The sequence below is a fragment of the Schistocerca nitens genome, chromosome 3 (genome assembly GCF_023898315.1).
Source record: "Schistocerca nitens isolate TAMUIC-IGC-003100 chromosome 3, iqSchNite1.1, whole genome shotgun sequence".
NCBI lineage: Eukaryota > Metazoa > Arthropoda > Insecta > Orthoptera > Acrididae > Schistocerca > Schistocerca nitens.
Window position 1 is genome coordinate 531,448,140 of NC_064616.1, and position 14,720 is coordinate 531,462,859.

General features: G+C 42.8%; 1 protein-coding gene and 1 pseudogene across 1 annotated transcript in view; both read left to right on the forward strand.

Annotated features, from left to right (window-relative positions):
• Positions 1-14,720, forward strand: part of LOC126248447 (chloride channel protein 2) — a 526,989-nt gene that overhangs the window by 57,714 nt on the left and 454,555 nt on the right. The gene's annotated exons all lie outside the window — the stretch shown is intronic.
• Positions 4,069-4,186, forward strand: LOC126250391 (5S ribosomal RNA; annotated as a pseudogene).

The window sequence follows — 14,720 nt, forward strand, 5'->3', positions numbered from 1 at the left end:
TTTCCTTCCCCATCCATGAAACATTCCGAGCTTGTGCTCCGTCTCTAATGACCTCGATGTCGACGAGGTATTTGAACACTAATCTTCCTTCCTTTCTTTTTACATGAAAGTTAGTAGACCGCGCCTTCTAGTACGAGTCTTGTTGCGACGTCCTAGACGTAAACTTTGACTAGCTGCCCTGACACCTCATGTTGTGTCAAGGAAGGGCCGCACTGTGTTTGTATCCGAGGGACTCGTTCCTGAGATGAGTAATGTACCAATCGCTCACTTATGTCGGTCAACGTTCAACTCACACCAGGCGTTCAAGTTGTGTTAGTGTTTTGCTTCTGGTGTTCCTGTTGCACATGTCGTACTTATCGCATATGAAACAGTCAGTGGTTGCGTGTGCGCAAAAGACTCCGCGATGCCAGTAAAAAGTGACATTCAGTGAACTCACTCGTCAAAAAACAAGTGTATTCAAATACCTGAACGACCAGCCGATAAAAACGAAATGAGATAGTCTGATGGCAAAAATCTACTGGGCCCGCACAGAAAAGAGTCTACGACCACCGCAGGACAGTAACCTGTCTACTCTCTGAAAACCCTGATAACATATTAAGTAGCATCATACTTTGTAGTAGACAAACAAATATAAACGTAAAACACCCAACCTACGTAAGTGATGATATGTATATATCACATTTTTTTTAAAGTTTTGGCGTGTGTTGGAGTACAATTTAAATAATGAATTTTTTGAATAGCAGGACCTTATTTACAAACATTCGTAAAAATGGAAGGTAAGTTTACGATGTTGTGTTGCTGCAGCATAAGTTACAAAGTATTTTTCCTACAATGTTTCTCACATACACGCCAAAGTCCAACGGTCCGACGACGTACAACTTGAACTTTTGGATGGGGCAGTTTCCTACCAGTCATCGGAGTTCCAATTGCGGTTTTACCGTGTACCAGAGATTAAGATTATGTGCCTTTGGTTGGAGACCGATACGCAGGAAGCATCGTAGCTGTCGTTTGAGGTGCACTCCAGTGGTAGCCTCTTGGTTTCTTTCGACGGTCTGTTGTTACGCTGTACGCGTAGCGTGTCCTCACGCACGTTCGTAGGTGACGTTCACCTCTTACATCAGTAGCACTCCGTGTTCGACAGCGCACACGTCGATTATTCGTCATGGTGCCGTTTTCTCAATCTCGAAACACAAACACGTGACATCACAAATGCTGTCGTAACTGTCTCGAGAGCCTTCATTTGTCCCCCTTTTTTTGTAGTTCTGATAAATCGCCGCTATTACGCGGGACAGAAAAGAGTGGTCCTTGTGCACACGACTGTCGCTCATATTCTTGTTCTGTACAGTTATAATAATAATAATAATAACTGTTATTGATGGCACTGACAGCGATGACCATTGGAATAAAAATTAAATAAATAAGCAAACAAAAAATGGTAATTACGCAATATGCAAATGTACATGCTTATTACACTGTAATACAATTAGATAATTAATTGAATGTTATCAGCAAACTCGTTTGGCATGTGTTAAGAAACCCTTATATATAAGAAGCCTCATATTTTCAATATTTGCAAGCTGCAAAGCGTCATACATACAAGACAAGACGCCAACTATTGACACATGGGCTTCTTCATGGGCAAGGCGTTGTACCATTTAGCCATAATAATGTGATCTACCGGTAAAAAATTATATTTAGTTTGCAATGATATCCTTCTTGACGGCTCGAGATTCAACGTAAAAAATAAAATAAAATGAAATGTTGAAGAGTAATGCTCTTTCATTTGGCAGAAGCATTCACACTTGTAAAAATCTGAGAAAGTTAAAGTCGAGAAAAATCATATGTTTCAGCATTACAAAAATATACGAAGTCTCTGTGTTTTCATCTGCTTTTAATACTTTGGTTTACGCAGTTTGTCTTTAGCGAAACTTTAACGCGTGGTTGTGGAAACCATGCGAGAGTATATTGCGATGTAAATTAACTCTGATTACAAAGAATATACCGGCTTGTTTGATCATGACATCATAGCACTAATTGTGAAGTAATTTCATGCTCTGCAGCTAAAATTGTCCTCTAGAGACTGTCGGTAGTTGTATTTAAGTAATTACCCTCGATATCTCAGATACTCGGCGGAGCGCTATGTAAGTGCCTTTCTTGACCTTTCAGCAAGAGATTGCAGCAGTAACAGGCCAGCGATAGCAAATTAATGCCAACAGCTACCAGCAAGCCCCATGATTTTTGTGTTAGGACAGTACTGCAAGACGTGCATTGATTCTCCCTCTAATCTCCCTTTTGTAACACAGAAACAGCTGTTGTAATCAAAGCTTTTGAACATGATATTTACTCAACTGAAGCTGGGGCATAATATAATTCCTGTAATAGCCTCAGTAATAATTCCGTTACTCATATTTGCTAGCGGGTACTACTAAACACATGTTACCTCGTGAGCGGCCAAGTGATTAACAGATAGGATTTGTTCTCGGGAAGAGCGGAGTTCAGATTCTAAAGAGCGGCTATGACATGCATAGATTGTTACGTGGAGCAAATGTACTTTCATATTTATTATTGGCGAAAAAGTGACACACCTTCGGGTCCAAGGTGGAATGGCAGATGCCTATGTGGGTAATTAGAGTGTGGGTGGAAGTTTTCAGTAATTAACCCACTTTAAAATTAGTTTCTGTTTGCGTTCAAGAATATAGTACGGGACATCATATTCTCGTGGATATATTTAAAAAATAATGGGATCTTAATGATGGTGCAAAAATCGCGTTAATAAGTAAAATTTAGACGTAATAGCAGAAAATATGCACAAAAATGTGTACTAGGTGCACGGCACCTACAGTCCGTTGCATTTAAGTTGGAGTGTGACAGTAGATATCGAGGTCTTTTTCGATATTCTGAATTTTCACTCTCATGCTGGCCGGCAGTTCGCGAAACCAGAAGGCAAGCATTGACGTGAAGTTCTGTTTTTCCGTGAAGTGCCCGATGAAACGACACTGCAGTCGTGACCTTAATGAAACAATTTAATGTGTTTAAAACGCTGTGTGTCTAGGCTGAAAGACATATTTATCACAGTAACTGAATGTTCATACTGGGAAGAACACACCAGAACACTAAATTGCTAGAGTTGTAGAAAGTCGTAGGGGTGCACCAGATGAGCTGATGACTTCAGTTACCAACAGGATGAGCCGTAATTTAGCCGCGAACGCCACTTTTACTGGGCCTACATTCGGTGGGCAAGGCATCACACTCCCGGAACCATGAGGTACTTATGTGTAAAGTGAACGCATAGAACAGGTAGCCATTCACACATAGAATCTCTCGAAGGCGATGACATACAGATCGACGGAAGAGATACAACCCAAGATGTCGTGAGGTCCCTAGCTCGGAAACCTGCTTGTACGCCTAGGGCCGCTTAAAGCAAGATAGCAGAGCGTGCTGAAAAGTAATGCCACAGAATTTTTCATGCGAAACCTCGTAAAGCTTTTTAAATGAAACAAATATTGTTAACATTCTACATCTTTATTCTGTATGTTTACATATTTCCAGCCCTCTGCCGCTGTAGGGCTCCGAATTGTAGTGTGTAGCGTGGCCATGTGTAGAAGTAACTATGTCGGCGTGTGAGAAAGAACGTGCTGTAATCGAGTGTCGAATTCGAAGAGCTCGTCCACACATGAGGCGCCCTCTCCTTCAACATCACGATGCCAGACAACACACGAGCGCTGCGACATCTGCAACAAACCGACACCTTGGTTTCTGTCATCGATCATCCTCCACACAACCCTGACTTGGTTCGATCCGATTATCAGCTGTTTGCAAAACTTAAAAAACATCTTCTAGGACTTCACTTTGATAGTGATGAAGCGGTAGAAGCTTAGATGAGGTTGTGCTCCGCCACCGAAGTCAAACATTCTACAGCGACAATGTTAACAAACTGGTCTCTCGTTAGGAGAGATGTGTTCGTCGCCAGGGCGGTTATGTTGAGTAATAAATATGAAGAAATGAAGAGTACAGATTAGAATCATAATAACCTTTGTCTTAATTAAAAAGCTTTAAGGGTTTTTACATGGCAACGGCCTTGCCGCAGTGAATACACCGGTTCCCGTGAGATCACCGAAGTTAAGCGTTGTCGGGTGTGGTCGGCACTTGGATGGGTGACCATCCAGGCCGCCATGCGCTGTTGCCATTTTTCGGGGTGCACTCAGCCTCGTGATGCTAATTGAGGAGCTACTCGACCGAATAGTAGTGGCTTCGGTCAAGAATACCATCTCACGACCCTCCTATCCGCATCCTCCACCGAGGATGACACGGCGGTTGGATGGTCCCGGAAGGCCACTCGTGGCCTGAAGATGGAGTGCTTTAAGGGTTTTAAATAAAAAATTCTGAGGCATTAGTTTTCAGCACGCCCTCGTAATAACCGTTGATCTAGTTTTCAGCATGCAGCATGTGGTCTATCTTGTCCGTGATACACGGTCCAGTCACATTCGAGCGACCACCACCTATGTTCGACGTCAACGTGTAATAACCACTCACAGACGGCAGGCGGCGCCACACGCAGTGGAGGGTATAAAAAGGGTGACGGGGGGACGCGAAAAACAATGTAGTCGTTGCGTGATGAGAAAACGGAACGACTTATCTGACGTCCAAAAGGGCATTATCATAGGCTTTCGGGCCAAGGTTGGAAATTTCCGAAAGGGCAAACTGCAAATTGTTCATATGTCGCCGTGGGTAAAGTATACCGCGCATGGCAAAATGGCACCATCCGAAACCGAAGCCAAGGCAACTGTGGTACACCACTGGCCACAGACAACAGGGGTGAACGACGGCTGCGGAGATGTATACGGGCGAATACACATGCAACTGTTGAGCAACAGACTGCCCAGATGAACCAAGAGGCTACCAATAGTATCTCCTTAACGACCGTTCAGCGAACATTTCTGCTTATGGGTTTTCGCAGCAGGCGTCCAGTTCATGCAGCCATGCTGATTGCTCCTTATCGGTGACGAAGGTTGGAATTTGCACGCCAGTACCGCAACTGGACGTCCACTGAGTGGCGACACGTGGCTTTTTTTAGATAAATCACGTTTTATGCGTTTACGACATGAAACGTCTCCAAGCTAACACCCTGCAACAATAGCCGGGAGGGTCCAGACGGGAGGAGGGAGCGTTATGGTTTGGGGAATGTTTCGTGGCATTCTCTGGGTGATCTTATTCTGGAAGTCACAATGGGTCAACACAAGTATGCATCTATCCTTGGAGACCATGTCGACCCCTTCACGGGCTTTGTTTTTCCTCGGCACGATGGCGTCTACCAGTAGGACAATACGATGTGTTACACAGCTCGCAGTGTACGGGCGTTGTTGAAAGAGCACCAAGATGAGTTTATCTTACTCCTCTGGCCACCGAACTCCCCAGATTTCAATCAAATCGAGAATCTGTGGCCCGCTTCGATCGGGCTGTTCGCGCCATGGATCATCAATCGAGAAACCTCGCGCACTGGAGTCCGCATGGCTTCACATCCCTTTCGGTACCTTCCAGAAACTCATTGACTCCCTTCCTGCACGTCTCGCAGTGGTACGCGTTACATAAAATGGCTATTCAGGATTTTGACAGGTCGTCACATTAAGGTGATTGGACAGTTTATAGTTTAGTTTTCACATCCTCCTGAAACTGAACCTCAACACCCAAGAGCTCTTCCTACAAGGAAACTTACCGGCGTACGAAGTGGTTTCATACTTATAGCTTACTAGATAAAAATTAAAGGTCAGGAACAACAGAATAAGGGTAGTGGGAGGAACAGTCTGGGGAGCGCCAGCAGATATTCTACACACCCTCGCAAAATCCGTAGTGTACTCTACTGAAAATATTGCGCAGCAGTATGGTGCAGGCGCAAGCACATCACCAAATTAGATGTACATCGAACTCAGCGATACAGATATCCGTACCGTAGGTGCAACCACAACGGAGGGGTATATGCTGAGAGGCCAGACAAACTTGTGGTTCCTGAAGAGGGGCAGCAGCCTTTTCAATAGTTGCAGGGGCAACAGTCTGGATGATTGACTGCCCTGGACTTGTAACACTAACCAAAACGGCCTTGCTGTGCTGGTACTGCGAACGGCTGAAAGCAAGGGGAAACTACATCCGTAATTTTTCCCAAGGGCATGCAGCTTTACTGTGTGGTTAAATGATGATGATGTCCTCTTGGGTAAAATATTCCGGAGATAGCCGGCCGGTGTGGCCGAGCGGTTCTAGGCGCTTCAGTCCGGAACCGCGCGACCGCTACGGTCGCAGGTTCGAATCCTGCCTCGAGCATGGATGTGTGTGATGTCCTTAGGTTGGTTCGGTTTAAGTAGTTCCAAGTTCTAGGGGACTGATGACCTCAGATTTAAGTCCCATAGCGCTCAGAGTCATTCCGGAGATAAAATGGTCCCCCATTTGGATCTCCGGGCGGGGACTACTCAAGAGGACGTCGTTATCAGGAGAAAGAAAATTGGCGTTCTACGGATCGGAGCGTGGAATGTCAGATCCCATAATCGGGCAGGTAGGTTAGAAAATTTAAAAAGGGAAATGGATAGGTTAAAGTTAGATATAGTGGGAATTGTGAAGTTCGGTGGCAGGTGGAACTAGACTTTTGGCCAAGCGAATACAGGGTTATAAATACAAAATCAAATAGGGGTAATGCAGCAGTAGGTTTAATAATGAATAAAAAAATTTGAGTGCGGGTAAGCTACTACAAACTGCATAGTGAACGCATTATTGTGGACAAGATAGACACGAAGCCCACGCCTACTACAGTAGTACAAGTTTATATTCCAACTAGCTCTGCAGATGACTAAGAAATTGAAGAAATGTATGATGAAATAAAAGAAATTATTCAGATAGTGAAGGGAGACGAAAATTTAATAGTCATGGGTGACTGGAATTCGATAGTAGGAAAAGGGAGAGAAGGAAACGTAGTAGGTGAATATGGATTGGGGGAAGAAATGAAAGAGGAAGCCGCCTGGTAGAATTTTGCACAGAGCACAACTTAATCATAGCTAACACTTGGTTCAAGAATCATAAAGAAGGCTGTATACATGGAAGAAGCCTGGAGATACTGACAGATTTCAGATAGATTATATAATGGTAAGACAGAGATTTAGGAACCAAGTTTTAAATTGTAAGACATTTCCAAGGGGCAGATGTGGACTCTGACCACAATCTATTGGTTATGAACTGTAGATTAAAACTGAAGAAACTGCAAAAAGGTGGGAATTTAAGGAGATGGGACATGGATAAACTGAAAGAACCAGAGATTTTACAGAGATTCAATGAGAGCATAAGGGAACAATTGACAGGAATGGGGGAAAGAAATACACTAGAAGAAGAATGGGTAGCTCTGAGAGACGAAGTAGTGAAGGCAGCAGACGATCAAGTAGGTAAAAAGACGAGGGCTACTAGAAATCCTTGGGTAACAGAAGAAATATTGAACTTAATTGATGAAAGGAGAAAATATAAAAATGCAGTAAATTAAGCAGGCAAAAAGGAATACAAACGTCTCAAAAATGATATCGACAGGAAGTGCAAAATGGCTAAGAAGGGATGGCTAGAGGACAAATGTAAGGATGTAGAGGCTTATCTCATCAGGGGTAAGATAGATACTGCCTACAGGAAAATTAAAGAGCCCTTTGGAGAAAAGAGAACCACTTGTACGAGTATCAAGAGCTCAGATGGAAACCCAGTTCTAAGCAAAGAAGGGAAAGCAGAAAGGTGGAAGGAGTATATAGAGGGTCTATACAAGGGTGATGTACTTGGGGACAATATTACGGAAATGGAAGAGGATGTAGATGAGGATGAAATGGGAGATATAATACTGCGTGAAGAGTTTGACAGAGCACTGAAAGACCTGAGTCGAAACAAGGCCCCGGGAGTATACAACATTCCATTAGAACTACTGACAGCTTTGGGAGAGCCAGTCCTGGCAAAACGCTACCATCTGGTGTGCAAGATATATGAGATAGGCGAAATACCCTCAGACTTCAAGAAGAATATAATAATTCCAATCCCAAAGAAAGCAGGTGTTGACAGATGCGAAAATTACCGAACTCTCAGTTTAATAAGTCACAGCTGCAAGATACTAATGCGAATTCTTTACAGACGAATGGAAAAAGTGATAGAAGCCGACCTCGGGGAAGATCAGTTTGGATTCCGTAGAAATGTTGGAACACGTGAGGCAATACTGACCCTACGACTTATCTTAGAAGCTAGATTAAGGAAAGGCAAACCTACGTTTCTAGCATTTGTAGACTTAGAGAAAACTTTTGACAATGTTGACTGGCATACTCTCTTTCAAATTCTGAAGGTGGCAGGGGTAAAATACAGGGAGCGAACGGCTATTTACAATTTGTACAGAAACCAGATGGCAGTTATAAGAGTCGAGGGACACGAATGGGAAACAGTGGTTGGGAAGGGAGTGAGACACGGTTGTAGCCTCTCCCCGATGTTATTCAGTCGGTATATTGAGCAAGCAGTGAAGGAAACAAAAGAAAAATTTGGAAGTAGGTATTAAAATCCATGGAGAAGAAATAAAAACTTTGAGATTCGCCGGTGACATTGTAATTCTGTCAGAGACAGCAAAGGACTTGGAAGAGCAGTTGAACGGAATGGATAGTGTCTTGAAAGGAGGATATAAATGAACATCAACAAAACTAAAACGAGGATAATGGAATGTAGTCGAAGTAAGTCGGGTGATGCTGAGGGAATTAGATTAGGAGATGAGACACTTAAAGTAGTAAAGGAGTTTTGCTATTTGGGGAGCAAAATAACTGATGATGGTCGAAGTAGAGAGAATATAAAATGTAGACTGGCAATGGCAAGGAAAGCATTTCTGAAGAAGAGAAATTTGTTAACATCGAGTATAGATTTAAGTGTCAGGAAGTCGTTTCTGAAAGTATTTGTATGGAGTGTAGCCATGTATGGAAGTGAAACATGGACGATAAATAGTTTGGACAAGAAGAGAATAGAAGCTTTCGAAATGTGGTGCTACAGAAGAATGCTGAAGATGTTGTGGATTGGCAAGAGGGCCAACCCACTAATGTAAGAGGAAGCCGAAAGGCACGCGTTTTAGCTCACGCAGGCTGGCGTGAGGTCTGGAACAGGACAAGGAAGTTAGACTAGAAAAAAAGGATGTAGCTGGTGGAATACTTAACTTTAATCCATTAATGTTGAACGTAGCTCTTGTCTGTACATTATTTACAATATCAATAGTAACTGAATAATGGCGCCTTGGTAGGTCGTAGCAAATGACGTAGATGAAGGCTATGCTAACTATCGTCTCGGCAAATGAGAGCGTATTTTGTCAGTAAACCATCGCTAGCAAAGTCGGTTGTACAACTGGGACGAGTGCTAGGAAGTCTCTCTAGACCTGCCGTGTGGCGGCGCTCGGTCTGCAATCACTGAGAGTGGCGACACGCGGGTCCGACGTATACTAACGGACCGCGGCCGATTTAAAGGCTACCACCTCGCAAGTGTGGTGTCTGGCGGTGACACCACAGAAGATTAGATGGGTAGATCACATAACTAATGAGGAGGTATTGAATAAGATTGGGGAGAAGAGAAGTTTGTGGCACAACTTGACTAGAAGAAGGGATCGGTTGGTAGGACATGTTCTGAGGCATCAAGGGATCACCAATTTAGTATTGGAGGGCAGCGTGGAAGGTAAAAATCGTAGAGGGAGACAAAGAGATGAATACACTAAGCATATTCAGAAGGCTGTAGGTTGCAGTAGTTACTAGGAGATGAAGAAGCTTGCACAGGATAGAGTAGCATGGAGAGCTGCATCAAACCAGTATCAGGACTGAAGACCACAACAACAACTAAATGGGTCAGTACTCATTATAACTGTACCGCTGAAATCCCCCCACCGATAGCTTGGCCTTATGCAGACATCGCTCCGCCAGCTTTGAGACAACAACAAATCGCAGTTACGAAGGGCACACACTGCATGCTCCCATATTGCTAAAAGTACTTCCAGTCCACACCGTACTGGATAACGCTCCACACTCCCACCTGAAGTCCCGCAGACTTGTGGGGAAGAAGTCCAGTTTCCGTGTCAATCCTTTCGACTAGAAAAAGCGTGGAAGACTAACAAAGGTTTCCACCGTAATTGTTACAAAGACACGACTATACCAGAAGCAGTGTCCCATCTACCCGGGAAGACGTGGTGCCGCCTAAACAGGGTCCGGACAGGCCTCCAGAGAGCTTGGCCTACCCTACACAGATGGCGTCTCAAGGATAGCCCTGAATGTGACTGTACAGCACCACAGTTGACCGTGTAGCACGTTGTCCAATATCGCTCTAAAAGAAGCTACTCGGGGAAAATGGGATAATGTCCTGGATCTATAGCTGAAGGTGTTATCTGGCTATGGAATATTAATATATATGGAATACGTTTCCGTATTTTATAAATTTTTTGTTGAATTTTTAATGTTATTCTTATTTTTAAAATTTATGATTTGCAATGTTTTTGAGAAATTTCATTGAATGTACAACCGCTGCAGTTGTTTTTTACTTGTTATTGAGTAACCGATTTTGGTCTATATCGGACCATCTTCAGGCTATATAAAACTTTTTACATAGTCTGAAGACAGTCCAATATAAACAGAAATCGGTTGCTAAATAACAAATAAAAAGCAATTGAAACTGTTTTACAGACAGTGAACTTCGTCAAATATCTTACAGCTGTCAACGACCACTTACACAAATTGCAATTTTTGCTTCTGTAAAATTTGTAATTTGTAGCTCGTAGATCTTATTTTGCCACATGGCAAATAATTAATAATAACTTATTACCGAAGAGTGTTACATGATTTCGTATTGCCCTGACGTCATTTAGTTCGCACAGTATCGCATAACGCATTGTATTTTAGAGACTCTCAAATATCGATTAACTTATCGACGCGAGTGTATGTGCCTGACCGAAACCGCATTAATAATTTCGACGTGAATGAGTGCAGTAACAGCGTGTGACCTGTAGGACACAGCAAACTTCACTGCGTGTGACGAAGAGAGTGCTAACTGGTTTATTGACGCTCAAGGATGAGTAAAGTCGCTAGCGATGACGCCCCGAAATCCCAGATTGTTGACTCAGTAAATAACGTCCTTATTAGTGCAAATCCGTTTCTTTGTTGGAGTATACTCTTCTGTGTGGGCGATAATGTTGCAGACATGCAAACGTCATCACGTATTGTGTGCTTGTTCTTCAAGTACCGCAAAGAAGCGTCGTTAGCAGCTTCCGACGATAAGTGGAAGTCTTCTAGTCAAACAGGGTCTGAGTGACAATTTATTCCTTTTTTACGAAAGGAGAGCATGCCACGCTAGAAGTTTTCCAAGAGAAGCGTTTTTCATTTCTGGTACCATCTGCGACTTACCAGGGTTACTCGAGCACATACAATGTGTCAAATATTTGTATTTTATGAGCTTCTTCTCTTTGCAGTTGCCTTGATCGTAGAGATAATCATTGAACCACGACACTCTAGCACCTGCATTACCTCCTCTCAGCAAGTTACCATATTAAGACTTAGTCAGAATTTGGCTACATCCAAGAGGCTTTAATCTACAATTCGTAAATCAATGAGACTTTGTTCTATCTTCGGAACGAAGTAATGGGTTTGTTTACAAAATAACTTTTTTCTACTGCCAGTCACGAATTTCTTTTTATTTATTCCTTGCACGAAACATTTTAGGAAATGATTCCAGTTTTCAAGAGCATTTTTTGTGTATTATTCCGTTTATACATGATGTTTTAGATGTGTAATGTGCTACTTTGTTCTGTTGCCTATACTTTAGTTTATAAACACATGCAAATTTGTAATTAATAATTGATCTTTATATAGAGTTAATGGTGAATTTACAAGAACACTTTTGCCTATGGTTTTCGTGTAGTCCATTTAAGTGGCGTGTGTGTGTGCGTTGCGTTTATGAACCTGTGATAGGATATCTCGTTTGGCTGTGAATTCAGACTGTAGTTTAGTGGTTTTCTCATTGTGATAGCGGCCTACGTCGTTAGTGAGGCGTTGAGGCAGATACAGCTTTGTGTCTAATGGAATGGTACTGTTGCATTGTGACAGGAACTGAGTGGTATGCTTCCTATCCTTGTGACGTAGTTGTTTAAAAAGTTTATGTTAATTAGAATAAAAATATACTAAGTAATCCATAATTATTCCTAACTGAAATGAGGGAATTTACAACACAACCCATAACTGGTAGCTGAAACCTGTATTATTAATCTGATATTTGGTACAGAGTTTGTATAGACTAGGGTTTCCGAAACTGTATTCCACATTCCCCATAATGCTAATGTTCTATGGGAAGTGAACAAGCGCTCCATTAAAAACTATGAATAACATCGCATTTTCTTGACATATTGACGATGCAATTTTTTTATTTTTATTATGATTTATGTTTTATTAGTTTATTAGTTGTGATTTAAAATTGAAGTAAACACTGAATAAAACAAAATTTTCTCATTTTTAAAAATTTTATTAACCTTCAATACAAACAAGTTGTTCCATCATAGTAGCAGAATGCTGTCAGAGAAAAAGTTTGGAAACCTTGTGCAATTGTTACATAGCAAAGGTGTACTTTGTTTAAAAATGCAGCCCAGTACCTCCACAGTGTAATTTTTACATAGGATAGATGAACTTCGTTGAAAAAAAAGTATCTCATACAAACAAATGCGCTAGATGCCCCATCTTCTTTATCCTTGGTCAAATAATCCTGGACAAACCACAGGTGTGCGAAATATCCTCGCCCTATTGTATCATGTAATAATTGTTACGGCGTAGACTCAAGCGCCGGCACGCCAGTCGGAAACGAAAGTGAAGAGACGGCTGTTAGAAGAAGTCAGCTAACCGCACGTCCCTCCAGGACGACAACGCGACAGCAGCAGTCTCCATGCGAAGAGGACATAGGCCCAGTTCAATAGCAGCTTCAAGGTTAGCGACTTCGAAAGCAGCGTCAACGCTAGGCACTTCGCTAGTAGTCTCTTTGTAGCACTCTGTAATGAAGAAGATTGATTGCTGTTGAAGAAAAATGGACCAATTATTCGGTTGCACATGATTCCACACCACAAATTCACTTTTGGACTATCCCGGCGAAACTCCCTAGTCTCATGAGGGTGTTCAGCTCCCCAGATTCTCACATTGTGTCTGTTTAATGTCCCAGAAACATAAAAAGTTGGCCGGCCGCGGTGGTCTAGCGGTTCTGGCGCTGCAGTCCGGAACCGCGGGACTGCTACGGTCGCAGGTTCGAATCCTGCCTCGGGCATGGGTGTGTGTGATGTCCTTAGGTTAGTTCGGTTTAAGTAGTTCTAAGTTCTAGGGGACTTATGACCTAATATGTTGAGTCCCATAGTGCTCAGAGCCATTTGAACCATTTTTGAACATAAAAAGTTGCCTTGTCACTGAAAGAAACTCGCTTGAGGAATGCTTCATTCTCCGAAGGCGTTCCAGCATGTTGTGTGCAAACTCTGTCCGTTTTGGCTTTTCGTTTGGCTCAAGTGTCTGTAACTGCTACACTTTGTAAGCGTACAACCGTAAGTTCTTGTGGAGGACCTTATGCACAGTTGAACGTGGTAGTTCCAACTGTCTGGCAGCAGTGGGGATGGACTTCGTAGGTGAACGAGTGAAGACGTTTAAAACGCGATCGATGTTTTCCTCGGGTGTTCTTAGTCGCCCGCTCCCCCGTTTATCCAACACTGTCCCTGCCTCCATAAATTTTTGTGCCATACACGGATTGAAGGGCGCGATGGTAGATCCCTTCCATAATTCGTTCTAATGTTTCGTTGAGCCTGAACATCCGATTTTCTCTCAATAAACCACGACAGACATTGTGCCTTCTCTTGACGAGTTGCCGTTTTATAGAGGTTCGGTTCCTTCCATCAACAGAGTATCTAAAACACAAAATTTTAGTATATATAAATACTTTGGTAAACAGTGATTACAATAAAAGAAATTTTGTTAAAATATTTCAACAACTGCTGTTGTAATAAAATTTTGAAGTTCTAAAGGGACTTTATGAACACCCTGTATATCAGGGTGTCAGGTACAGCTGTGTGCCAGGGCCTGTGTCCCCTTGATCTTGAACTTGAGGTGAGAGGAGTGGGAGGAATTCTTTAGAACTGTCAAGGGTAAGGAGTCTTCTTCCACAATCTTGGATTGTGACATCATAATTCCACTATCCTGCGGAAATCTGACAACTATACAGGCTGTGGCAGTATCCCCAACCATGACGACAACAGCCCATCTCCAATTTTGAATTTTCTGTCATTAATACGCAAGGCAATTGGCCTAGAGCGGCACGGGAGGAGGAGGTGTGATCTTGGCCATCTTGGGTGGCCCCCAGTGTTGGGTTTTAATACAGACAAGAGCTCGTGGGGCCATAATTAATTCTGTTGTCTGCCAGGGGATAAGGATTTCGTTAGAGCAGGGTAATAAATTATCCTAATTAATTCAGCTGACTGCCAGGGGGATAAGGAGCGGGTTGCAGCAGGGCGACAAATTAGCAGGGACCCTACTGTATCCTTTGTGACCCACAGGGGTGGGGATGGGAGTTATAAATTAAGTGAGAGGGGAGGGAAAGGTCATGACAGATTGAAAAGGGGGAGCGACATAAGGTAGGTCATCCAGGTTGCGTCCACAATCGGTAGAATCCCCATACTGTCATTGTACCATGCCTTTTTA